This window comes from Oryctolagus cuniculus, chromosome 3, assembly GCF_964237555.1.
Source record: "Oryctolagus cuniculus chromosome 3, mOryCun1.1, whole genome shotgun sequence".
NCBI classification, from domain to species: Eukaryota; Metazoa; Chordata; class Mammalia; order Lagomorpha; family Leporidae; genus Oryctolagus; species Oryctolagus cuniculus.
In genome coordinates this window covers 27,700,041-27,726,628 of record NC_091434.1, presented here as the reverse complement: position 1 = coordinate 27,726,628, position 26,588 = coordinate 27,700,041, and the positions used below count along the sequence as shown (strand labels likewise).

The 26,588-nt window shown below is 36.3% G+C and overlaps 1 protein-coding gene and 1 pseudogene across 7 annotated transcripts in view; one reads left to right on the top strand and one right to left on the bottom strand.

Annotated features, from left to right (window-relative positions):
• ERBB4 (erb-b2 receptor tyrosine kinase 4) overlaps positions 1–26,588 on the bottom strand; it is a 1,263,146-nt gene that overhangs the window by 520,471 nt on the left and 716,087 nt on the right. The gene's annotated exons all lie outside the window — the stretch shown is intronic.
• The window catches only part of LOC103348909 (very-long-chain 3-oxoacyl-CoA reductase pseudogene), a 53,459-nt pseudogene that overhangs the window by 13,199 nt on the left and 13,672 nt on the right, over positions 1–26,588 (top strand).

Here is a 26,588-nt window from a genome sequence, read left to right as displayed (position 1 = left end):
AATAATTGATGTACTGTTTCATTAAAATTATTGTTTTATTTGAGAGAGAGCGCTCCCATCTACTAGCTCAGTCCCCAAAGCCCACAACTTCTGGGACTGGGACAAGGTGAAGCTGGTAGCTGGAAATCCAATCCAGGTCTCCCAAGTGGGTAGCAAATTATTTGAGCTATCACTGCCGCTCCCCAAGGTCTGCATTAGCAGGCCTGGAGTCAAGGACCACAGACAGATATCAGATCCAATTATTCCAATATGGGATGTGGGAGACTTCACCAACAGAACAAACGCCTTTCCCTGTGTGGTCTTTGATAAATTCAAAACCATGTATAATGCTGGACAGATGTAAATTACTGAATAGTCTAGATGTGCTGAATTGACCAAAACTCTTTACCATGCAACCTCTCAATTCAATGGTAAACACAAACTTCTTTGGGCAACAGCCTGTCTTTGCTTACATTTTATGAAAAATAACAACACATAGGAAAAATTTTAAGAAGTTATATTTATCTGTATAAATTTCTCATATGGAATGTTATCTTGTTAAGTTTTCAAATGTTTCAATTTCCAGGAATTGTATTTAAGATTTCTGAGCACCAGCTAATAAAGATTCCACAATTAAAAATATCTAAGTGGAAACATTTAAACATGGTGTATAAAATCAAAATATTAACAGCAACATCACAGAAACTCCACATTGAACTAAGTGACAAATTTTTCTGTTTTCATATTTGAATGACTGCACTTACTCAACATTTTCACATTTATTTGATACAATAACATTATGTTAATATCTCCCTACACAGTACTTCTACTGTTCTTATTGTCATTCCTTTAATTATTATATTTCTATATTTTCTTTTTTCAATTTTTATTTTAAAGGTGGATAAATACAGAGAGAGAGAGAGAGAGAGAGAGAGAGAGAGAAATATGAATCTTCCATCTGCTGGTTTATTTCACAAATGCCAACAACAGCTGGGCAGGGCCAAGCTCAAGTGAGGATTCTGGAACCTAGAATAAGACTCCCATGTGAGTGGCAGGGACTTAAGTACATGAACTATCATCTGTTGCCTCCCAGGATGCATATTAACAGGAAAATGGATTAGATGCAGAGCCAGGACTAAAATCAGGCACTCCAGAATGGGATGCAAGAGTACCAAACAGTGACTTATCTACCATGCCAAATGTCTCCCCTCCATATTTTTCCTTATCTTTCAACTCCGACATACTATTCTAACTGATTAAATATTAAAACATGCAAATTTAGAAGAAATAGATTTCAAGAAAAAGATTCTGAAGGACATGAGGATGGTGGGGAGGGTGGGGAGAGAGAAAGGTGGGGGGAGAGAGAGAGAGAGTGAGAGAGAGAGAGAGAGATGATTCAGCAAAAGCTTTTTTTTTTTTCCCATTTATTTGTAGATACAAGTCTAAGAATATTTGCTTCGATTGCCTATGCTTCTGGGGTCATTTCCAAGAAGTCTTTGCCTATGCCGATGTCTTGGAGAGTTTCTCCAATGTTCTCCTCTTGTAATTTGATGGTATAAGGTCATAGATTATATCTTTGATCCATTTTGGATTGATTTTTTGTATAAGGTATAAGGTAAGGGTCTTGTTTCATATTTCTGTACATGGAGATAAAATTTTCCCAGCACCATTTGTTGAACAGACTGCCTTTTCTCCAGGGATTGATTTTACTTCCTTTGTCAAAGATAAGTTGGTTGTAGATGCATGGATTGACTTTTGGGGATTCTATTCTGTTCCATTTGTGTACATCTCTATTTTTGTGCCATTACCAGGTTCTTTTGACTATAACTGCCATGTAATATATCTTGAAATTTGGTATTGTGATGTCTCTGGCTTTGTTTTCATTTATAGGATTACTTTAGCTATTCAAGGTTTCTTGTGTTTCCATATGGAATTTTCTCATCATTTTTTCTAGATCTGAAAAGAATATTATTGGTATTTTGATTTGGATCACATTAAGCCTGTAAATTTCTTCGGGTAGAATGGATAATTTGATGATATTAATCCTTCCAATCCATGAACATGGAATATTTTTTTTTCAATTTTTTGGTGTCATCTATACCTTTTTTAAATGTTTGTAATTTTCATCGTAGAGATCTTTTATCTCTTTAGCTAAATTTATTCGAAGGCATTCAAAGATTTTTGTAGCTACTGTAAATGAGACTGATCATACAAGTTATTTTTCATCCATGGCATTGTTCGTGTATACAAAGGCTATTGATTTTTATGTATTAATTTTTATCCTGAAACTTTATCAAACTCTCTAGAGTTCCAATAGTCTCTTACTGGAGCCTTTTGCTTTCTCTATATATAGAGTCCGGCCATCTGCAAACACGGATAATTTGAATCCTTCCTTTCCAATTTGTATGTATTTGATGTCTTTTTTTTTTTTTTTTTTTTTTTTTTTTTGTCTAATGGCTCTGGCCAAAATTTCCAGGAATATATTGAATAGCAATGGTGTTAAGTGGTAAGCAAAAGCTTTTAACCTATATTACACAAGGAGTAGGTTTTTGTTTGGCTCTATAAGTAAAGAGAATAATACCAGACATAGACACATTTATTTTATATTTGTTAAGATAAATATTGTAGAAAGTTAAACCAAAATAGGTTTAAATTAGAGAGGAATACTACTACTATGAAAGGAAAACATTATAAAACTATTGCAATGTTTCCCATACACTGGGAGTCCAATGCCTTGTGAGTTCAACAAACCATGGATTGAAATAATTAAAGAAAAATGCACATCTGTACTAAACATATACAGATGCTTTTCTTGTCATTACTCCCTAAATAATACAGTATAGCTATAATAATAATTAACATAGTATTTGCATTACATTGAATATTATATGTAGAATTAATTCAACTTAAAAGGGAAGATACACATAGATAATTTGCAAATAGCATGCTAATTTAGATAAGATAAAGTATCCAAGGATTTTGGTATATGTAGGAATCCTGCAATCAAATCCCTGTGGATCCTGATTCATGACTATCTATACACTGCAAAGATTTCTGTTACTGCTCAGGTAGCATGGAAATAACTTCCCTGATTGTAAGACTAAATGGCTTTAGAAAATGTGTATCATATTTGCTTCTTCCTAAGCTACTTTAGCAGTGGTATCGCCAGCTCAGGTACTTGGTTCCCTGACATACAAATGGAAAACACAGATTGAGTTCTAACCTAGGCTGTTGCAGGCATTTGAGTAGTGAACCACTGAATGGAAGATCTCTCTCCATCTATTCCTCTCTCTCCCACCACTCCCCTGTGTGTGTGTCTCTCTGCACTTCAAATAAAAAAGAAAATAAATAAATAAATAATAAACAGGTTCTTACTTGAAGTTACTAAATCTGAAAAGAATAAATCTAATTTAAATATTCCAGTGGGGCAGGTGTTTAGCCTGATGGTTAAGATGTTGGTTAAGACCACTGCACCCCAAAAATAAGCACTTACGTTCTATATAGATCTCCAGCTCCTCACTCATGATTCCTGCTAATGTACATCCTGGATACCAGCTCAAGTAATTGGGTCCTGTCACTGACATGGGAGATCTGGACTGTTTCTGGATCCCTAATTCAGCATAGCCCAGTCCTGCCTGTTCAGTATTTGAGAAGTAAATCAATGGATAGAATATCTCTCTCTCTCTCTCTCTCTCTCTCACTCTTTCCCTTTCTCCCTCTCTCCCTCCCTCTTTGTTTACTTCTCTCTCAAATAAATAAGTATCTTTTTAAAAATTCATATGATGATGCTCTTTCCAGGTAAAACAGGTTGTTAATATCTTTATTTTTTAACAAATTATATTTTTTCTTTGACAAGTCATAAGAGTAGTGGAATGTTGGGACCAGAAAGCAATATGCTAATTTTAGATTTTTAGATTTAGTTTTAAAGTAAAATTCCAAGAACAAAAACAACTCTATTTCTGACTACTTGGTTGTCTGTTCAGCACAGCTATCTGTCATACCACTCCAAACATAACTTCTGAATCAGCTTTTCCCAAGTTAGTTAACGGCATTGTCATCCACTCCTTTACTCCCAGCAAAGAGCAAGAAGTCATGCCTATTTCTAATCCAATCCAACTACAAGTACTGCCAGTTCTATTTCCAAAATGAATTATGAAATACTCACATTATTTCAATTTCTATTGATACTGTGCTCCCTAGGAAGAAACTGAGAGCCTCTTAACTCTTTTTAAAATGTAAAATAAATAACAGTATGCCCCCTTTTAAGCCCTATAATTGCTTCCTCTTGTAATTAGAATTAAATGCAAGCTCATACTGGGACCTATAAAAAGTATCCTATGATCTTGCCCCTGGGCTCCTCTCTGAACTTATCTCCTACCACTCCTTCTTTTGTTTATTATTCTTTGCAATGTTTTCTGTTTCAAGATCTTGACTAGCTTATTCCAGGCCAAGAACACCTGCCTCAATAAATATTTTATGGAATCTAGTATCAGAAAACCTAGAAGTCAAGCATGAAAATTCTTAAAGTTTTTGGTTTGAGTTCTATAATATCGTATTACTATAGAAGTATAAATACAGGCCTTTGGAGAAAGTGTTAAAGTGAGACAATCAAAGCAAAAGCAAAATCTATGTATTCTTGTTTTAAAATCAAGTGTAACTAAGTGAAGAAGCAAAGGTACAGAATTTTAGTTATATGAACATTGATCCAGTGAAATGGTATTAGTTGATTGTGATTATTAACACAGTATCTTTAAAAAGTATTATCCAAGCGTGTTTTCCTATGAAAATTCTCAATTATTTGCCAATAGAAGAAACACAATTTTAAAAATAGGCCACCATATCTATATGCATACATTGACCTAAATTTACTTCGGGTTTTATTTTGCTTTTCAAATGTTTTTAAATTCTAGCATGATTTAAGGAATACAAGTAATCTGAACTGTCAAAGAACATGAAACAGGTAGACTGTTAATTGATTCTATATATTTATATAATTATTTTGCTCAGTATAGATAAATAATGAGACTGTGATGTTGTTATTATATCTGCTATTAATATTATTCTTAAGGGTTTGAATCAGCTATATAAAAATAACAATACAGGGAGAAAATTCTCAGATGGCCCTGAAACTCTTCTAATTCCTCAAGTGAAATCATATTATAGCTACTCTATATTTTATACTACTATATAGCTACTCTATATATTATACTACTACTAGGACTGAGTAATTCTGCAAATACACAGATCTGAACAGGGCAAAAATTTGTTATTATATAAGCAGTGATAAAATAAATGCAGAAAATTATAAAATGATTAAAATGAAAGTATATATATATAAGTGGCATAAATATAAACATTATAATATTTTAAACATAAAAATAAGATGGAAGTCTAATATAAAAATTGCACTAAACTTTTTAAAAGAGATTATGTTTGTTTATTTATTTGAAAAGTAGAGTTACAGAGAGAAAGAGAAAGAAGGTGGGAGAGACATAGAGAGACCTTCCAGCTGGCGCCACAGCTCACTTGGCTAATCCTCTGCCTGCGGCGCTGGCACCCCGGGTTCTAGTCCTTGTCGGGGCGCTGGACTCTGTCCTAGTTGCTCCTCTTCCAGTCCAGCTCTCTGCTGTGGCCCGGGAGGGCAGTGAAGGATGGCCCAAGTGCTTGTGCCCTGCACCCACATGGGAGACCAGGGGGAGGTACCTGGCTCCTGGTTTCGGATCAGCAAGGCATGCTGGCTGTAGCGGCCATTTGGGGGGTGAACCAACGGAAAGAAGACCCTTCTCTCTGTCTGTCTCTCTCTCACTGTCTAACTCTGCCTATCAAAAAAAAAAAAAGAGAGAGAGATCATTCTCTAAATGGTCGCATAGTCCAGGACTGGACTGGGCCAATGCCAGGAGGCTGGGAGTTTTTTCCATGTCTGCTGCACTCCCAGGCATATTAGTAGGGAGCTCAGTTGGAAGTGAAGCATCCAGCACACAAACTGCCAAGTTGGATGAACACATCACAGGCACTTAACCCACTATGCCACAACTCTGGCCCCATGTGTATTAAACTTGTAGAGATTTTTTTTTGTTGTTATTATTCTCTAAATGATATTCTGTAACAGTTGTTTAAAAAGGATTTGCATATTACGAAGTATTGCAAATAATCTAGAGATTGTTAAAATACGCAGGAGAACACATGTAGATTATATGCAAATGCCATGCCATTTTGGATAAGGAACCTAGGATCTCTGGATTTTTCAGGTACATGAGGTTGAAACAAGACTCCATAAATTGTGAAGGATGACTCAATAAATGCAATAGAAATGTATGTAACACTTTTTGAAGAAAAGTATTCTTTAGTGTCATGGTATCTGCCTGGGATAAATCCACACTATTCTTTAAGTTATCTGATCCTACTGATTCTATTTGATTTGGAACTTTTTTTTTTTTAATTTTTTGCCAGGCAGAGTTAGACAGTGAGAGAGAGAGAGAGAGAGACAGAGAAAGAGTTATAGACAGAGAGATACAGAGAGAAAGGTCTTATGTTGATACACTCCCCCAACGGCTGCCATGGCCGGCGCTGCGCCGATCCGAAGCCAGGAGCCAGGTACCTCCTCCCGGTCTCCCATGCAGGTGCAGGGACCCAAGCACTTGCACCATCCTCCGCTGCCCCCAAACCCGGGCCATAGCAGAGAGCTGGACTGGAAGAGGAGCAACCAGGACTAGAACCCAGGGTGCCAGCGCTGCAGGCAGAGGATTAACCAAGTGAGCCATGGCACCAGCCCTGATTTGGAACTTTATGCTGGAGGATTTTCTTGAGCATCAGCGCTTCCTTTGATTAATGTCCATCACTGCAGATCCTAAGTCAGATTTCTTACATGACCTGAGAAAGAACCTGGCACGTGTAGAGGAGTGAAATACGACTGTCTACAGAGTGACAAGTCATGGGAAGCCAACAGAAGTTAAACTAGCTAGGAAAATGAAGGGTATCGAAAACAGAAGGTCTTGCCCTCAGAAAATTTACCCTTGAAACATTAAGATTTAGGAAATGAATGAAATGTGTCTTATTTTTATGTGTTTCTCTTCAGGTTTTGTGAACTCCAATCATTCTCATTTCTGTAAGTGGGTATTGACAAATGTGTTCTGTGATTAGCTGCCAGGATCTTATTAGTGTGTATGATCCTTTGAAGTGAAACATAAACAGTTTACATGAATCTTTTAGATGGTACAGTACAGATAACTCATGTTGAGCATGTTAAAAATGAATGAATAATATAGAATTATCTTTGCAAACCAATAAATAACATTTGTAAGTGATCATTTTTATTTATTTATTTTTGTTGATTCTAGCTCAGATATTGGGGCTGTTCTTATATGAAAGATCTCCTAATTTATTGCACTTTGCATTTCCCATGATATTGATACTCTAGCCTTTGATAGTCTATGTTCTGAGGTGTAAAACATAATAATTGATGAATTAATGAATACTTTAAAAGATTATCTGGTGTCTTGATTCATGCCTTTTGCAGTGAATCTCTCAATTTTTTCAGACTCAATTTTTCACTGATTTCTGAAATAAAGCCTCAAATGCATCACTTTCACCATATCTAAAACTCAATTTTTCTCACCTCTCAAGAAGTCTATTATAACAGAATCCTAACCTTGATGCTTGTGTTGATTTTTCCCAAAATATAAACTCCATTATGCTATTATTTACTTAAAAATGTTAGCGACTTACAATTTTCCTCTAAGATAAAATCTAAATATCCATTTCCAGCGTATAAGCCCTTGTGAAATTTTATCTGAACAATTTTTCACTTGATTTTTAATCACTCCCTTACTTGAATCCTATGATCCAGTCACACTGAATGGCTTTAATCCTGCCAGACCACACTACATTATCCTGAAACACAGTGTAGCACGGTGGTTCAGAGTCTAGGCTTTGAAGCCAGATTCTTAGGTCACACATATAGATGCTTATAAGTTCACTGGCACAAGCTTGGCTATAATGATATACTTACTGGTCCTTTCTCCAGTCACTCTCATCTCAGTGAGTCTGTTTAACCTACCTTCTGCCTGCTCTTCCCTGTAAGATTTAGCTTAAATGTAAGCTCATCTAACATGCTATCTCCTGTCTTCCCAGCTGTTAGGCTGTAATAAAGACTACATCTTTAGTATAGCATTTTGTCACCTAGTACAATTATGGCAAGTTTGTATTCTTTCTCAACCATCACAAAGGTGACTTATAAGGCTGTAGAGGTCACTTGTTATTTTAGTAACCACAGTACCTAGCACATTGCTTGATACACAGGAGTTTTCAATAAATGTTTGCTGAAATAAGTTAGATAAAATTATGCCAAAAATAAATCACACTGCTTAAAATTCAGCAAAGGGCACAGGACTCAGTTCTATCATGTAACTAAACAACATATTCTGCTATAGTGTACTTATTTCAGCATTCTAATTAGAGTATTAGAAATATAAATATGGGGGCTGGCACCATGGCGCAGAAGGTTAATCCTCCACCTGCAGCACTAGCGTCCCATATGGGTGCGGGTTCTAGTCCCTGCTGCTCTTCCAATCCAGCTCTCTGCTATGGCCTAGGATAGCAGTAGATGGCCCAAGTCCTTGGGCCCCTGCACCTGCATGAGAGACCAAGAAGAAGCATCTGGCTCCTGGCTTCGGATTGGCGCAGCTCTAGGCATTGCAGCCATTTGAGGAGTGAACCAGCGGATGGAAGATCTCTCTGTCTGTCTCTCTCTCACTGTCTGTAACTCTACCTCTCAAATAAATAAATAAAATTGAAAAAAATAAAAAAAGAAATATAAAAATGATATTAATATACTTAGTGTGTCTCATTCTTTCATGATTTTCAAACTCTGTACAGGAACTTCTAAAAATAACCTCACAATTTTATCTTGAAATTTCTATGGAGGCAAATGACTTATCTGGGCTACTGGCTGCTAGTGACTCTTTTAAGCACTTATAAAATTCCCAAGCGTTCTGGTGGCACAGACTGCCATCTTCAGGAAGAGTAGAGCATCTTCCCTGAGATCTGTTGTTTCTAGCACTCCTGCAATTATTTTCTTCTTTTCCACATGCTGTTTGGAACTTTCAAGCACTCCATTTAATATTCCATAAGTTTGGGAATGAAACTCAGAACATCTTAATGTATGTCAATCTCAGGATAATTACATATAAATATATTTTTTCAATTCCTAAGTACTAGTTGCCATAAAACAAGCAATTCCTCCTAAAAACTACAAAAGTTTATAAAATTGGAGTGTTATCTATTTGTCTTCTTTTTGCCATTGCATTGAAAATACAAATATTGATATGCTAGAATTTTTTTTTTTGACAGGCAGAGTGGACAGTGAGAGAGAGAGACAGAGAGAAAGGTCTTCCTTTTGCCGTTGGTTCACCCTCCAATGGCCGCCGCAGCCGGCGCATTGCGCTGATCCGAAACCAGGAGCCAGGTGCTTCTCCTGGTCTCCCATGGGGTGCAGGGCCCAAGCACTTGGGCCATCCTCCACTGCACTCCCAGGCCACAGCAGAGAGCTGGCCTGGAAGAGGGGCAACCGGGACAGAATCCGGCACCCCGACAGGGACTAGAACCCGGTGTGCCAGCGCCGTAAGGTGGAGGATTAGCCTATTGAGCCACGGTGCCGGCCAGAAAATTCTTAATAACAGATCTTTATAGTCAATGATCCATTCCTGTTCATTAATTTGTAACTTAGGCATATGCTATATTTATCTATATAAATATATATCTATATATATATATATCTATTGTTGTATTTCTATTTTTAAAAATAGGAATATGAGTTATAGCGCTGAATTAAAGGCCAATTTTAAAGACAGAAAATACATTTTAAAGATCATAAATTCTAGAGGTCAGCACTGTGGCACATTAGAATAAGCCACTTCCTGTGGTGACAACATCTCATATGGGCACCAGTTCGTGTCCCGGCTGCTCCTCTTCTGATCCAGCTCTCTGCTATGGCCTGGGAAGGCACTGGAAGATGGCCCAAGTCCTTGGGTCCCTGCACCCATTTTGGAGACCTGGAGGAAGCTGCTGGCTCCTGGCTTCGGATCAGCTCAGCTCTGGCCATTGTAGCCATTTGGGAAGTGACCCAGAGGACAGATGACCTTTTTCTCTGTCTCTCCCTCTCTCTATATGTAACTCTACCTCTCAAATAAATAAATAAAAATACTTAAAAGAAATAAAAATTCTAGTATTAATTAGTGATATCTTCTAACAGACAAATTCAAAATCAATGGCTCTTATGTCTAATATAATTACTTTCATGTAAATAAAATGTTAGAAATCATACAAATCATATAAATTAAGGAATTAAAGGAGAGTTTCACAAAACAGTGTACAACTCCTATTTGCAAAGTGGCACCTCAAAAGTTGTAGGTAATTTTTATTATAAATAGCATAAGAATAAAAATATAAATATTAAATATTTAAATAAAATATAAATAATAAATTAATATATAATATATTATAATGTATTAAATAAAATAGAATATAAATATAAACATTATATATAATATATAAATATAAGTATAAATATAAAATATATATAAATAGCATAAGAAATGAAAAACTTACATGAGTATTTCAAAAAGTCATGAAAAATTATTTGTTTTAAAGCCAAACTTTTTTGAAATTTATGAATACAAGTGTTGAAAAGCTTTATGAAATATGAATGTTATGAAAAACTATGCATAGAATTTAAAAAACTGCACCAAAACAAACTTCTTTAAATTCATTCTCTATGAACATTTTATTAATGCTTATTTATTTATTTACATTTACTTGAAAGGTGGGGTGGGGAATGGAGAGAGAAAGAGAGAGACAGAGAGAGAAAGACATCTTCTATCCACTTGTTTACTCCCCAAATGCCTGCAACAGCCAGGGCTGAGCCAGGTTGATGCCAGGAATGTAGAATTCCATTTGAGTCTCAAATATGTGTGGCAGGGGCCCATGCACTTGACCTATCATTGGCTCCCTTCCAGGATGAATTAGCATGAAGCTGGATCAGAAGCAGAGTATCTAAGACTTGACTAGTACCACATTCTGCAGTGCCAGCATCCCAGTGGTGGCTTACCCTGCTGTGGTGCAATGCCTGAGCCACATTTTTCCACAAAGTTTGTTCATTTTCATTCTCAATTCTGTAAGTTTCTGAGGTATCAGTGAAAATCCCCAAGTCTACAAGCTGGTAAAATTAAAAAAAAAATACTGTTTTTTATAAAGAATGTCTGCTCTAGGTTGAATTCTTAATTTACAGCATATGAGAGTTCAATTATTCATTCATTCAGCTAGTGACTATCAACTTTCTTTTATAGGACAAGCATGGTTCTGGATCATGACAAAAGTTTAAAGAAGATATGGACTGATTTCTAAGAATTCAAAGTTTGGTAAAAGAATACATTCTAAATAACATAACAGTGTCGTCAGTGCTATAATAAAGGTTGCATAATATCTTTATAAATACAGGAAGGAAGAAGATAACTTCCCTGGAGAAACTGTGGAAAGGCAGGCTATAAGAGAACACAAAAGCAGGAGAAAGAGCACGGAGAGACAGGCAAAACGCATTTGTACAGAATTATTTTAGTTATCAAATGATATTTGTGTTAACCCCTATTCATTTGGACACTGAGTTCTGTTAGCTAATCAATCTGATTTCTGCCAATGGGTTAACTGACCAGGTACTACCCCATTTCCATATGCCTCTTAAAACCTTAGCCCAAAGCAGCTCAGTGACATCAAGAAAAGGCTCTAATAATGGGTCTCTCAGTCATTCCTCTTGGGAAAATTTTAGAGTCCAGAGCCATATTGATAGTCCTGTAGAACACTGCATAAAATGGCATTAATAGTAAGTATAGGACAACAGTTTACATCTTAATTAAAACACGGATGAAAGGAAGTGAACTTAACCAAAGGCTGCTTAAGCAGTGCTTTCCTATAGAAACTAAGGATATAGATTTCTACTGTAAATAGACATTTGTCTATCCAAAGGAGGTATATCTACTATAGCTTCAGGTAACAACTCTGGCTATTCATTCTTCTTATATGAAACACTCACTTGGTAAACACAGTGCCATAAGAATATATGTATTCACTTTGATAGACAAATGGGCAGAGTGGGGAGGGGAGAGGAAGGGGGAGGATGAAGATGAGGATGAGGAGGAGAGGAATAAATAATATGTGCTAAGGGGAGGAAGATACTAAGAGAAGGAGAGGGTACAATAAGCAGTTCTGCAAATAAAAATCACCACATTAAATAAGCATGTTTTAGTATTACGCTTTGTGAAGTTACACATACATTTTAATAATTGCTTTTAATGATTATTCATGAATGAATTATTAATTAACTCTCCAGACTAAAAATATCATTCCATGCTTGCTAAATAACATTTCCCCAAATGAAAAAATACATATGAAAAGGCTAAAGCCTTTCACATCATTAGTACTGCTGTAAAGTCTTAGTGTTTGATCTTGTTATAATTAATGCTCAGTTTGTTAGAAGATTTCCACATCATAAATTACAACATTCATGTTCATGGATGGATATAATATAAACAGAGAAAAATATTGTCTGTGAATTATTTTGCAGTGAGTCAGATAATGGAATTATATGTGTACCTATGTGAGGCTGTGCATAGAATTCAATGCAAATGTCACTCAAAAGGAGATGGCTCTTTTCAAGCTCTCTGGAGAATGATAATTCTAAAAATATCAGCCTTTGTTAAGATGTTCTAAAGAAAGATATAAAATCTTTTCAGTTTGTTCAGAAAATAGATTATCCAATGATCAGAAAAGCTATTTTGTCAAGTTATTGAAAAATAAAAACCTAAGTCACAGTAGAAATGTGTTAAATATAGATCAATAGATTTGAACTTTGATACCTTATTGTAATGGCCACCTAACCCAAATGACAATTACTCAAACCTGATTAGAAATAATTGCTAATTTTCTAGCTTTCTAATAATAATCTACTTTCTTTGTGATATAATTTATGAATGTGTGTTAATTCATGAGTTACTATGGATTTTCCTGATGAACTTCATACAGTGGATGGGAAACCAGATTAACTTAAGTCATGAACCTATAATGTTGAAAATATTATTGAGTATATAACAATATGCAGTATGTGCTTTTGTAATGCTGTACACAAATACATAATCCTGTTCATGCTTGTGCTATGAAAAATATCCATTAGAAAATAAAATCTTCTATTACTTTTTAATGGTATTCCATAAATGTGAACAGTAAAAATGATTCAGCCAGAAAAGGAGTGAATGAATGAATTCTCCTAAATTTTAGCTGGAGTGCCACAAGTAAGCTAAATCTTTCTACTTCAACATAACAGATTTCACATATTCTCCCTGATCTCTCAGAATCTCAGACTCTTTGAATCAGAAGGATCCCAGAGATCTATTTCTCTCAAAGCTGATACATCAAAGGCCTCAAGAACATGTTAAATATATGTTCACCAACTTGTCCAAGATCTGGCCTGTTTCCATTTCTTGAAATTCTTTAATTAAAAAAAACATATATTGGGTGAAATACCAACAAAAATGCTCTTTTGTGATTTCTGTCTATTCTTCAAAAATGTATAAATGGGGGCTAATGTTGTGATGCAGCAGGTTAAGCCGCAGCCTGCAAAGCGCGTAGCCCATATCAGACCATGGGTTTGAGTCTCGTCTGATTTTCTTATGACCTAGCTCCCTGCTAATTCACTTTTGAAGGCAGCTGAAAATAGCCCAAGTATTTGAGCCTCTGACTCCCATGGGGGACCCTGAATGGAGTTTCTGGCTCCATGCAGCCATTTAGGTAGTGAACCAATTAGATTCTCTCTGTTGCTCCCTCTCTCTTTGCAAATATGCCTTTCAAATAAATAAATCTTTAAAAAAAGTATACATATAGAATATTAAAAAGATTACCGAAATCCTACTACAAGAGGTTTTTACCATTTATAAACACTCATACAATTGTTTCCAAAGGCAGTGTCATATTTGTTCTACAAGTTGCTACTTTCAATCAATCACTTTTTTCTAAAGATTTATGTATTTATTTGAAATGCAGCATTATAAGAGAGGGAGATAGAGGAAGAAAGATCTTCCATCTGCTGGTTCACTCCTCAAATGGCCACAACAGGGGATAAGCCTGGCCAAAGCCAAGAGCCAGGAACTTCTTCCAGATATCCCATTTGGGTGCAGGGGCCCAAATATTTGGGCCATAGTCTGTTGCTTTCTCAGACCATTAACACGGAGGTGGACTGTAAAAGGAGCAACTGGAACTCTAACTGGTACCCAGAGGGCATGCTGGCTTCAAAAGTGACGGCTTAGCCCACTACACCACGTGCTGGACCCACTATCTTGAAGGAAATCTGTTCTTTTCAAAGTAGAATTAGCTAATTCTTTTTATATAACTATATATATTTTTTGCCTTTTTAAAAGATTTATTTATTTATTTGAAAGTCAGAGTTACACAGAGAGGAGAGGCAGAGAGAGAGAGAGGTCTTCCATCCAATGGTTCACTCCCCAATTGGCCACAACGGCCGGAGATGAGATGTGCCTATCTGAAGCCAGGAGCCAGCAGCTTCTTTGGGGTCTCCCACATGGGTGCAGGAGCCCCAAGGACTTGGGCCATCTTCTACTGTTTTCCCAAGCTATAGCAAAGAGCTGGATGGGAAGTGGAGCAGCCGGGTCTCAAACTGGCGCCCATATGGGATGCTGGCACTTCAGACCAGGGCATTAACCTGCTGTGCCACAGCTCCAGCCCCATATAACTATATAATATTAAAATACATAAACATATTTTTATTTACCCAACCATTTATTTGTGGATATTTTAATTTTTCAATATCCACATAATATCCATTTATTTAAAAAATTCTTAAACACTCATTCTTGCTCTGTACTTTATGCTTTCTTCAGGTTAAGTTTCTAGAAGTGAAATAACTGAGAAAAAATATCTTTTGGAAAAGTATATTTAATACATTGCTCCAGAAATGTATCAGTGACAACTAGGTATACACAAACAGTCATTAGAATCGTCACTCCAATTCTCCAAGTATCATTGGACTAAGACTTTGGCAATATGTGAAATTAATGTTAAAAACAATCTCATGCCTTATTAAAAATAAAGCCTATTCTCATTTTGTTAGTTGTATCTATGAATAATAAGGAATAAAGACTACATACAGCATTAAGAATACAGTTTCCAGCTCCTTTTCACTGGGCCAATAAGAGCAACCTGTCTACTTTGATGCTTCTGCTACTACTACGAATAATAATCATAATCAGAGTAAATAAAATAACAATAGGACAAGCATTGAGATCCTTCTTTATTTTTCAGCTGTATACCAACTTTATTCTTTTATTAAAAAAAGATTTATTTATTTATTTGAAATTCAGAGTTATGCAGAGAGGAGAGGCAGAGAGAGAAGGAGAGGTTTTCCATCCCGTTGGTTCACTCCCCAGTTGGCTGCAAACGGCCAGAGCTGCACTGATCTGAAGCCAGGAGCCAGGAGCTTCTTCTGGGTCTTCCATGTGGGTGCAGGGGCTGAAGCACTTGGCCCATCTCCTACTGCTTTCCCGGGCCATAGCAGAGAGCTGGATCAGAAGAGGAGCAGCCGGGACTTGAACCAGTGCCCATATAGGATGCCGATGCTTCAGGCCAGGGTGTTAACCTGTTATGCCACAGCACCGGCCCCCAAACTTTATTCTTATCCTTCCCTACCTAGTCTTCATCATCAGCTATACTTCTTAGGTAATTTTTGGTTGTGTTTACTTTTTTAATTGTCTTGATGTTTGCTAATGTAATTGCAAAGTAGGTCTGAAAATAAGGAATTTTAAATGACTTGTAGATGATACTTCCTCCAATAAATTAGATAAGGTTTAGAACTTGACAATGTAGCATCTCAGTATCTCCACTCTAAACACATTTTATCTATGTGATCCCTTCAGGGATTACTGCTCCATTCTAGAGGTATCTTAGAGCAAGGCCGAGTCCTTCTCTTTTGTGAGCAAACACTTGACGCTTTACCACTGCACAATTTTATGTCCCGTCGTACAGTTACACGGAGATTCCTCTTCGCAGGGTAGCCATCCTTCATTCTGTGGACATGGCATTTGCTTTTAATTTAAAGTCAAAGAAACCCAGCTATTTCCCTCTGCTCTCAGAATTATGTATGGATGAAAACATAAATCACTATTTTTATTGCACAAAATATTTTGTTAATCTCTAAATAAATCAAATCACCCAAATAATGTTTTACACAAGGGTTTTTCAAAGACAAAACAATATGTGTACTATACTTCTGAGGAGAAATCCTAAGTTATGGCATGCACTGTCATGCTTAAAATACAGCTGCAGATTAAAAAACAAATAAAAATGCTTTTAATGTAAGGAGCATGCAGGTCACGGTTTTTTTTTTTTTTTTTTCAAGACAGACACATCTGCATTTCTTTGGTTGTTGGTTATTAATATTTCATTAATTTCCAAGCTACTGGAAATTCCCCTTGAGATATCATTAATAAAATACCATCCAAATCAGCAAGATTATAGTCAAACTAGCCAAACTACAGAGCCCATTTAATTACCTAGAAATTTTAAGAGTGCTGAGCACTTGCTTTAATTTAAAGAACTGAATTATCCAAAGCTTTGATGATTACAAAGGGTCTTTAGCTTTCTCTGTTTTGTTGGTAATTTTAATTATTTCGCATGCTTTTCTCACTTAGGTGCATTCCTTTCTTTGCCCTTTTAGAATAATAATGAGTAAATTTTGAGGAAGAAGAAATGAGTAGACAAATACTTCTGAAATAAATGAAAGAATGGACAAATATACAAGCAGGTAACATTCACACTATCAGCCTTTTTCTCCTAACTTTCCCAAGTGACATGCAACATTTTTGATCATGGAAAGTAGCCAATAAATTAATAACATTAAATTTTGCCAAAATATTAAAATTTCTTGAAACGTTCAAATCTGCTGTCTAGTCATAAAACATGAAATTTGCTGAATCTGAGTAGTTCCTTGCATGCATGAATAGGCATTTTGGATTTAGGGATAAAGCAGTTCCTAACCTTAATTCTTTCTCATGTGTGTACCTTATTACCAGGCATTCACTTAAAAGGACTGCGCAGCACCGGAAAATGTCAGCTGTTTATTCACACTGTGGCCCTGCTTATTAGACAATTATTCTAGAATAAATAGAGCAATTAAAGATTATTATTATCAGTTTACATACCCTTTTCCCTTGTAAATGTACTGTGTTTCTGAATATACCTCAGGAATGGTTCTGTGAAAGAAACCAGTCACAAAAGTGGCATATGATGATTTCATTGAACAAGTTTAAGAAGAGGTGAAAACTGTCAATACAGATAGGAATTCAAGAGTGGATACCTTGGAGTATCCAACAGGTATGGACTTGGAAGAGACATGAGGAGACACTCTTGATGTGATGGAAATACCTTGCATGTTTACATGTTTATATACACAAAAAATAAGTTTTACAGTGAAGATTGGTACATTTTCATCTATATCAATCATAACTTGATTTTTAAAATGTTTTATCTACTGTATCAATAAATAGTTTAAAACTTAAATACTAGAAAATCTTAGTGTAAAAAAATGTCAGTAAAGGTTTCTATCTATTCCCTTTTCTCTGCCTCTGTTGTTTCAATTCAAGTCCCAGTTATCCTGGCCAGCGCCACGGCTCACTAGGCTAATCCTCCGTCTTGCGGCGCCAGCACACCAGGTTCTAGTCCCAGTCGGGGCGCCGGATTCTGTCCCGGTTGCCCCTCTTCCAGGCCAGCTCTCTGCTGTGGCCAGGGAGTGCAGTGGAGGATGGCCCAAGTGCTTGGGCCCTGCACCCCACGGGAGACCAGGATAAGCACCTGGCTCCTGCCATCGGATCAGCGCGGTGCGCTGACCACAGCGCGCCGGTCGTGGTGGCCATTGGAGGGTGAACCAACGGCAAAGGAAGACCTTTCTCTCTGTCTCTCTCTCTCTCACTGTCCACTCTGCCTGTCAAAAAAAAAAAAAAAAAAAAAAAAGTCCCAGTTATCCCACATTTTCACCACTGAGCCTTTGTTCTTTATTAGTTTCCCTTTTCTTCCTTAATTATGGATCCTCAGATTCTAACATTCATTAATCTCTATTTAGCTAAATTTGATCATAAGTAACTGAGTTTGGACAATACAATGCCAGTGCAAGTGGTGTGTACAGCTTTTAGGTAAAGTATATTTAAAGAAAATGATACATTCTTGATACCTTTATCTTTCCCATTTGGCTAGAACTATGACATGATGCCTGGAACTTAAACAGCCTTTTTGGACAATGGCAGAATTCATGTGCTGAGGGTAGAACAACATCTATACAGAACATGGGTGTATAAGTCATATCAGCTCAGAAATATCTGCTTCCAGATTCAGTTTCTACCTGAGAGGAATGTTTGCTATTTTACTTAAGTCACAGCTAATGTGTTGCCTTTCTTGTCACTAACAGCTAACCCTAATCTAAACTGATAGATGTGATAAAAACATTTTTTATATATAGAGAGAATCTTTCTCACTGTAGGCCATTACTCAGGCCTATCACTGGATGTTTTAAGAACATATTAGACAATGGTTTCTCATTAACTAAAAGTTTTCCTTCTATTCCAAGGATATTGCTATTATTCATGACATAAAAATATGGCTATTATTAATCAATCATATAACCGAAGAATATGAAATCTGATTCTGCAATTCAAAAGAAAATATTTTGACAGGAAATAAATACTTGAAGATAGCTAATAAGTAGTTAATACTCAGTATTTTGGAATTAAAGAATAGTTGTTAATATTTTTATTTAGATCATTTTCTTAATTTATTAAATTTATGGTGATAAGAAGGCATCATTGGGGCATTGTGATAGAGCAGATTAAGCCACAGCCTGTGATACTGGCATCCTACAGGAGCACCTGTTTGAGTCCTAGCTGCTCCTCTTCCAATACAGCTCCCTGCTAATGGACCTTGGAAAGTAGGGGAACGGTCAATTTCTCATCACCCAAACCACATTTATTTTCTACTTTCTTATATCTGTGTTGTTTCTAAGATATACCAGAGGAGCACCTGACCACCATCCCCCGCCACCACCAGCACCACCAAGTAAGAAATTATTTTAAAAGCTGGAAGATTTTTTAAGATAAAATTACTTTTAAACTGTATTATAGAAAACCCAAATAGTGATGATTTAACCTACTTACATAATTCTATTGATGAAAGACTCACACCTTAGTGAGGCTGCTAATTCAAATTTCGCAGAGGTTTAAATAGTGGAAATGAGTTGTAAATTGAAACTAAATTATATCTCCTCATAATTTCTACCCACCAGTCCTAAGTTCTGGCTTTGAAATAGCAAAGTACAAACACAGGGATTTCCATATGAGAAACTAGGCTATTCCAAGTTTCTCCATCATTTTCTCTTTAGTATTAAGCATCCAATAGTAGATATCCTGATTTCCTGATCCATTTAATCCTCCCTTTTGTCTCTTTGTTCACATTATTCCTATTTTAACTTTTCTCTAGGACTTCAAGGCTGTGTTATTTTTCCCATCTTAGCTATCCTCCTCTTTTTATCTCTAGTTTTGACATTCAAATAGCTATTCTGAACCGTGAAACTTGGCTCGGCTAGTTATTCCTGCATCTGGTTGTCCTGCCTACCTTTCCTGAAAGGCTGAGAGGAAAATGTACCCCCAAGTCAGTCCCTTGTTTTGTTTTCTCATCTGTATTTCTACATGTGGAGCTGCAAGTTTCGTTTCACTCTTCCGTCCTAAGTTTCTGAACCCAAACACCACTTTTCTTCAGAAAAGTAACATTGTACACAGGGAGAATTAAGACAGAAGTCATTTATTAATCAATCCTTTCTAGGAGTATCCATTCCAAGTATCCATATAAAAAATCAGAGTAATAACAATAATATAATTTCCTTCTTCCTAAAGTATAAAATACATTTCTGGAGGCAAAAAGAATGAAGAAATATCTTAATCCTACTTTATATAAATCTTTTTAGGCAATGGTTGACTATACACTTCCAACAGTATTTCAGTGTATTTATACTTTTAAGAGTTTTAATTATCTGCAATTAATCTTTAGAAATTATTACTGCATGTATAGCAATTTTGTTGAAGAGATATTTAAAATTAAAACTCCTTCAAAGGTAATGAGGCCTTAAACATCTCTTCAATTCCAATCTGACCACAATTATGCAAAGAAACTCTCTCATAAATCATAATTTGTTACGACAAATAAGAGAAGAGTGAAACTCATGTTTTATACCAGAGAGAGGTCAAAGGCTACCATCTCCTCTTCCAGGTCTGAAAGAAAGTCAATAAATGAATCTTTGAAGCTTTCTTCAGAAAACCTGGAGCTTTAGTAATAGAGGAAAAAACCTATTATGAAATTGTACTTATTAAAGAAAGCATAGAAAACAGAGCTACACAAACTCTGTAGAGAAAATAGACAACTGCTACAAATTTTTTAATGCCAAAGTGAGTTTCATCATCTCTGACATCCTTACACAGGGACGCAATGTTAGTGCAAGAATGTTTCATAAGGTGCTAAGACTCATGCTGCTACTTTAATATATGAAATTTACCTTTTTATATGTTAGAAAAAGTTAAAATCGGAGAACAAATTATGAATCAGAAAAACCCAATGATGGGACAATTAAATCATTTTTATAAATTTTCTATAAGTTGAATATTTTTATTAATTCATATTATAAAAAGATAAATAGGTGAAAATATATTTCTAGTTTATTTCCAAAATGATAAATTCTTTTTAAAAATTTTTTGACATTTGTATTTTCTGTTCCCTCTGCCTAGATATCCTCACAGGTGTCTGGTAGATCCTCCCCCTTTGTTTTTCCAGTTTGAATGCAAACATCCCTCTGTTCTTCCCATCTGTCCTATCTAAATTTCAAACTTCGGTCGGCACCGTGGCTCAATAGACTAATCCTCCACCTGCAGCACCAGCACACTGGTTCTAGTCCCGGTCGGGGCGCCGGATTCTGTCCTGGCTGCCCCTCTTCCAGTCCAGCTCTCTGCTGTGGTCAGGGAGTGCAGTGGAGGATGGCCCAAGTCCTTGGGCCCTGCACCCTCATGGGAGACCAGGAGAAGCACCTGGCTCCTAGCTTCAGATCAGCGCAGTGCACCAGCCACAGCACACCGGCCGCAGCAGCCATTGGAAGGTGAACCAATGGTAAAGGAAGACCTTTCTCTCTGTCTCTCTCTCTCTCTCTCACTGTCCACTCTGCCTATGAAAAAATTAATTAATTAATTTCAAACTTCACCAATCCACTAACTATTCACAACCTAACATTTTCTTTAGGGTTCCATGTATCTTCCCACTAAAATTCTGCAAACCAGCAGTTTTTTGTTTTTTTGTTTTGTTTTGTTTTCTTTACTTTTGTTTACCACTCTATTCTCAGTGTCAAGAAGAAACTCAAAAGACACTTGCTAAAATGAAAAATTTAGGAAGGAAACCTAGAAATACTTATTTGTCAATCATAATCAGTTTCTAATTATAAATGTGAGATGTGCACAGTAAAAAATAAACAAGTTCCCATTGATTTTTAAAAAGAGCCTTGAATTTTAAATGTATGGAATAAAAACATGAAGTCATACTAATAGGAAAACAATTATTAGGAATTTTAGAAGTTCAATATGGCATCTTAGGAATATGGTGTTGTTAATAAATTTTGAGAGGCATGTAACAAGTGAAAGAAAAGCCATAATATTAATTTTAAAAAGTCTTACTTTGGGATTGGCATTGAAGTTTAGTGGGTGAAGCCACTGCTGTGCCACCTGCATCACATATGGACACTGATTTGTGTCCTGGCTGCTCCACCTCTGATCCTGTTTTTTTCTAATATGTCTGGCAAAGCAGTCTACGATGGTCCAAGTACTATACCCGTGAGGGAGACCCAGATGAAGCTCCTGGATCCTTGTTTCAACCTGGCACAGCCCTAACCATTACAACCATTTGGGGAGTGAACCAGCAGATGGAAGCTATCTCTCTATCTATCTATCCTTCTCTCTGTGTAACTCAGATGTCCAAAATAAATAAATCTTAAAACAAAGAACAAACAAAAGTTAACTTCAGCCCATGTGCTTCTTTTATTCTGATATCAGTTGGTCATTCAGAGTGCTCCATTTCTTTCATGGACTCAACAACATCTTGCACATGGAAGGCAGTTGACATTGTCACTCACTTTATAGATGTTACATATGAAGATTCACCACAACTGCTTAGTACAACATATAAAGATGTAATTTCTTCCTATCATTCTCTATTCCAGTACTGTCTATACGCAACTTTACACTTAGCCAATTATTGGCTTTGACTCTTAAACTTATTATTTGGATGTGGTGTATTGATTTTTATTTTAAAAATTCCTTATGTATTCTGATGAGCAAACACATTTTTAAATACTTATTTGTAATACAACCACTCCCCTGAGCCATGGAAATCAAGACAAAATATAAAACATCCTGGATTCGGATTAGTGAGGAGTTGGAAGAAATAAGATCTCTCTCTTTCTCTGTTACACACACACACACACACACAAACACACCATACAGATAAGATAAACAACAGGAAGGAAAATATGTTAGTTTTTAGTGAATGAATCTGTTTAACTCAAATACCATACTGAATGACTATACTGTACATGTATGTATATTATATACATAAAATCTAATATATATACATTAACACATTCTCAAGATTAATAAGATAACATTTGTCATCATATGCAAACAATTGCATTTATGTGTTTATTATATTCTATTTATACAGGTTTAATTTGCTAAATATATTTCATAAACCAGTGATGAATGGTGATGCAGTTTTTATTATTTAAAAATTTTATTGGTAATATAATGCAGCTGGTAAAGCCATCTGCAGTGCCAGCATTCTATATGGGTGCTAGTTTGAGACCTGGCTGCTCCTCTTCCGATCCAGCTCTCTGCTATAGCCTGGGAAAATCAATAAAAGATGGGCCAAGTCCTTGGGTCCCTGCACGTTTGTTGGAGACCTAGAAGAAGCTCCAGGCTCCTGGTTTCAAATAGGCTGAGCTCAGGCCACTGAGGCCATTTGGGGAGTGAACCAACAGATCCAAGATCTCTCTCTCTCTCGCTCTCTCTGTCTTTGTCTCTCTCTCTCTCTCTCTCTCTCTCTCTCTCTCTGCCTCTGTGTAACTCCACCTTTCAAATAAATAAATAAATAAATCTTTAAAATATTTTTATTCATATAAAAAGAATGGACTTTATGCAAAATAATAGAAACAGTTCCAAGAAGACAACCAAATTTCCTACTCCCATGCTCCCCCCAATCCCTTCACTTGCTCTCCTTCCTTCATCATTTTTGTAAAGGCATAATTTTAAAGGATTCTACATTCACAAGCTTAATTCACCACAAATCAAACTATTCAACACTTAAAAAGAAGGAAGACCTTTCCACAGGAATATACATAAGGACTAAAAATGGCAATCGTAACCAAAAGAATCATTTTATTCCTAGATTTTTTTTGATATTTTACATTAAATACCACATGTCAGAGAAAACATGATATTTGTCTTTTGGGGACTGGCTTATTTCACTAGGGATAATGGTTTCCAGTTGCATCCATTTTGTTACAAAAGATAGGATTTCATTCATTTTTATGGCTTAGTAGTATTCCATAGTGCATATATATACACCACATTTTCTTTATCCACTTATCAGATGATGAACAATTGGGTTGATTCCATATCTTAGCTATTGTGACTTGAGCTGCAATAAACATGAGGGTACAGCTAACTTTTTCATATGCTAATTTCATTCTCTTTGGGTAAATTCTCAGGAGTGGGATGGCTGGGTTATATGGTAAGTCTATTTTGAGATCTCTGATCTATCTCTAAACTGTATTCTACAATGCTTGTATTAATTTACATTCCCAAAAACAGTGAGTTTGATATATCTTCCCCACATCATTGCCAATACTTATTGGTTTTTAATTTTTGGATGATAGCCATTCTAACTGGGGTAGAGTGATAGCTCATGATGGTTTTTATCTGCATTTCTCTGGTGGTTAGTGATCCTGAACATTTTTTCATGCGTCTGTTTGTCATTTCATCCTTTGAAAATTGTTTGCTCATGTCCTTTGCCCATTTCTTCACTGGACTGTTTGTTTTGTTGTTGTTGAGTTTCTTGAGTTCTTTATAGTTCTGAATATTAATCCTTTAGCAGTTGCATAGTACACAAATAATTTCTCCCATTCTATCAGTTGCCTCATCATTTTGAATGTTTCCTTTGCAGTGCAGAAGCTTCTTAGCTTGATGTAATCCCATTTGTCTATTTTTGTCTTAATTGCCTGTGGTTCTAGGTTCTTTTCTAAGAAGTTTTTGCCTATGCCATTATCTTGCAATTTTCCCAATGCTCTCCTCTAATAACTTGATCATATCAGGGCATAGATTTAGACATTTGATGCATCTTGATTTGATTTATGTTTAAGGTGTAAGGTAGGCAACTTGTTTCATACTTCTGCATGTGGGATCCAATTTTCCCAGCACCATTTATTGAAGAGATTACCCTTTATCCAGGGATTGATTTCAATTTATTTGTCAAATATTTGTTGGTTTTAGGTGTGTGGATTAATTTCCAGGGTTTATCTTCTGTTCCATTGGTCTATATGTTTATTTTTGTACAAATATGTGACTCTTTTGATTATAACTGCCACGTAATATGTCTTGAAATCTGGTATTGTGATGCTTCTAGCTTTGCTTTTGTTGTATAGGATTGCTTTATCTATTCAGGGTCTCTTATGCTTCCATATGAATTTTGTTATCTTTTTTTCTAGATCTGAGAAGAATATCATTGGTATTTTGATTGGGATTGCATTGAATATGTAAATTGCTTTGGGTAGTATGGACACTTTGATGATACTAATTCTTCAAATTCACAAACATGGAAGATATTTTCCATTTATAATTTCCATTGTAGATATCTTTCACCTCCTTAGCTAAAAGTATTCCAAGGCATTTAGATATTTTTATAGCTACTCTAAATTGGACTGACCTTACAAGTTGTTTCTCTTCCATGGAATTGTTTGTGTACACAAAATCTATTGATTTTTCTGTGTTAACTTTATATCCTGCAACTTCACCAAACTCTCTATGAGTTTCAGCAATCTCTCAGTTGAGTCTTTTGGTTCTCCTATATATAGAGTCATATCATCTGCCAACAGAGATAGTTTGACTTTCTCTTTTCCAATTTGTATGACTTTGATGTCTTTTTCTTGTCTAATGGCGCTGGCTAAATCTTCCAGGTCTATATAGAATAGTAATGGTGAACATGGGCATCCTTTTCTGGTTCCTCATTTTAGTGGAAATGCTTCCAACTTTTCCCCATTTAATATGATGGTAATGCACAGTTTGGAAAAAAAAATAACTGCAAATGAGGTTTGAGTCTTATGGAATGCGTGAATTTAGCTCAGGCTTCTGACATCATTCAATGAAACTGAATTTCTGCTGATAAATCTGCAGTAGTCATAGGAAATTGGAGTGGTCATAAAATACTGAGCATAAATGGTACTTTAATTTTCAAAAAAGAAGGAGAAAAGGTATCTTTGATGAAATAAATTATTGGATAATAATTTAAGATATCGATAATTTTAAAAGTCATTTGTATAAACAGAAAGGAAGTAGTAATCACTAGTGTCCAAGTGTCGCTCCCCCTCTTCGTGGAGAAACAACACAGGACCCTGCGCTGTTCTTTCATCTGCTCGGCCCTCCCCGGGTTTGCTGCTGGTTCTTCCCGGGTTGGCTACTGTCCCTTCCACCTCCGTGGAAGGGCGGTTCCCCCTGCCACTTTCCCCACTTCCGCGGGGGAGCGGCACACCGCCGGCCGGCTCTCTCGGGGACTGCTCAGGTGTTCCTCAGGTGTTCCTGGTGCATGTTGTCTCTCTCCTCCTTTATAGTCCTCTTCCACCAATCCCAACTCTGCTACCCACACGCCGAGTATGCTGCTCTCCTCCAATCAGGAGCAGGTCCTGCTGTTTATTGGTTGAACTGGAGGCAGCTGTGTAGAAGCTGTTTCCTCCCTTCTCAGCGCCATATTGTGGGAGAGCAGATGCATAGAATAAGTCTTAATTCCAGTAACTTAGTCTAGTCCAAGTTGCTCCCAGTTGCTCCCCACATCCAAGGTAATCTCTGTTAAAATTAATGAAATAAGACTAACTCAGTAACTAGTTGCTAAGCCAATATATTGAGGATACACTGTATAATTTTGAAAGGCATAGGAAACAAAGGGCCATTTATTCCTATGACAGCGATAACATGACATGGTCATTAACTCTTTCCCTTTTCTGCAAGGCATACAAACAGACTATATTTCCTAATCTCCCTGGCAGTTAGGTGGGTCCATGTGACTAAGTTCTGGCCAGTTGAATTTAAGTTGGAAATGATACACACTACTTTCAAATTTGAATTATCTTCTATTCTCTTCTGTGTAACCAAGTCTCCTTTCCTGACCACTCTCAACTCCTCATTGCAGCAATGGTCCTTTCTTTATAGTTT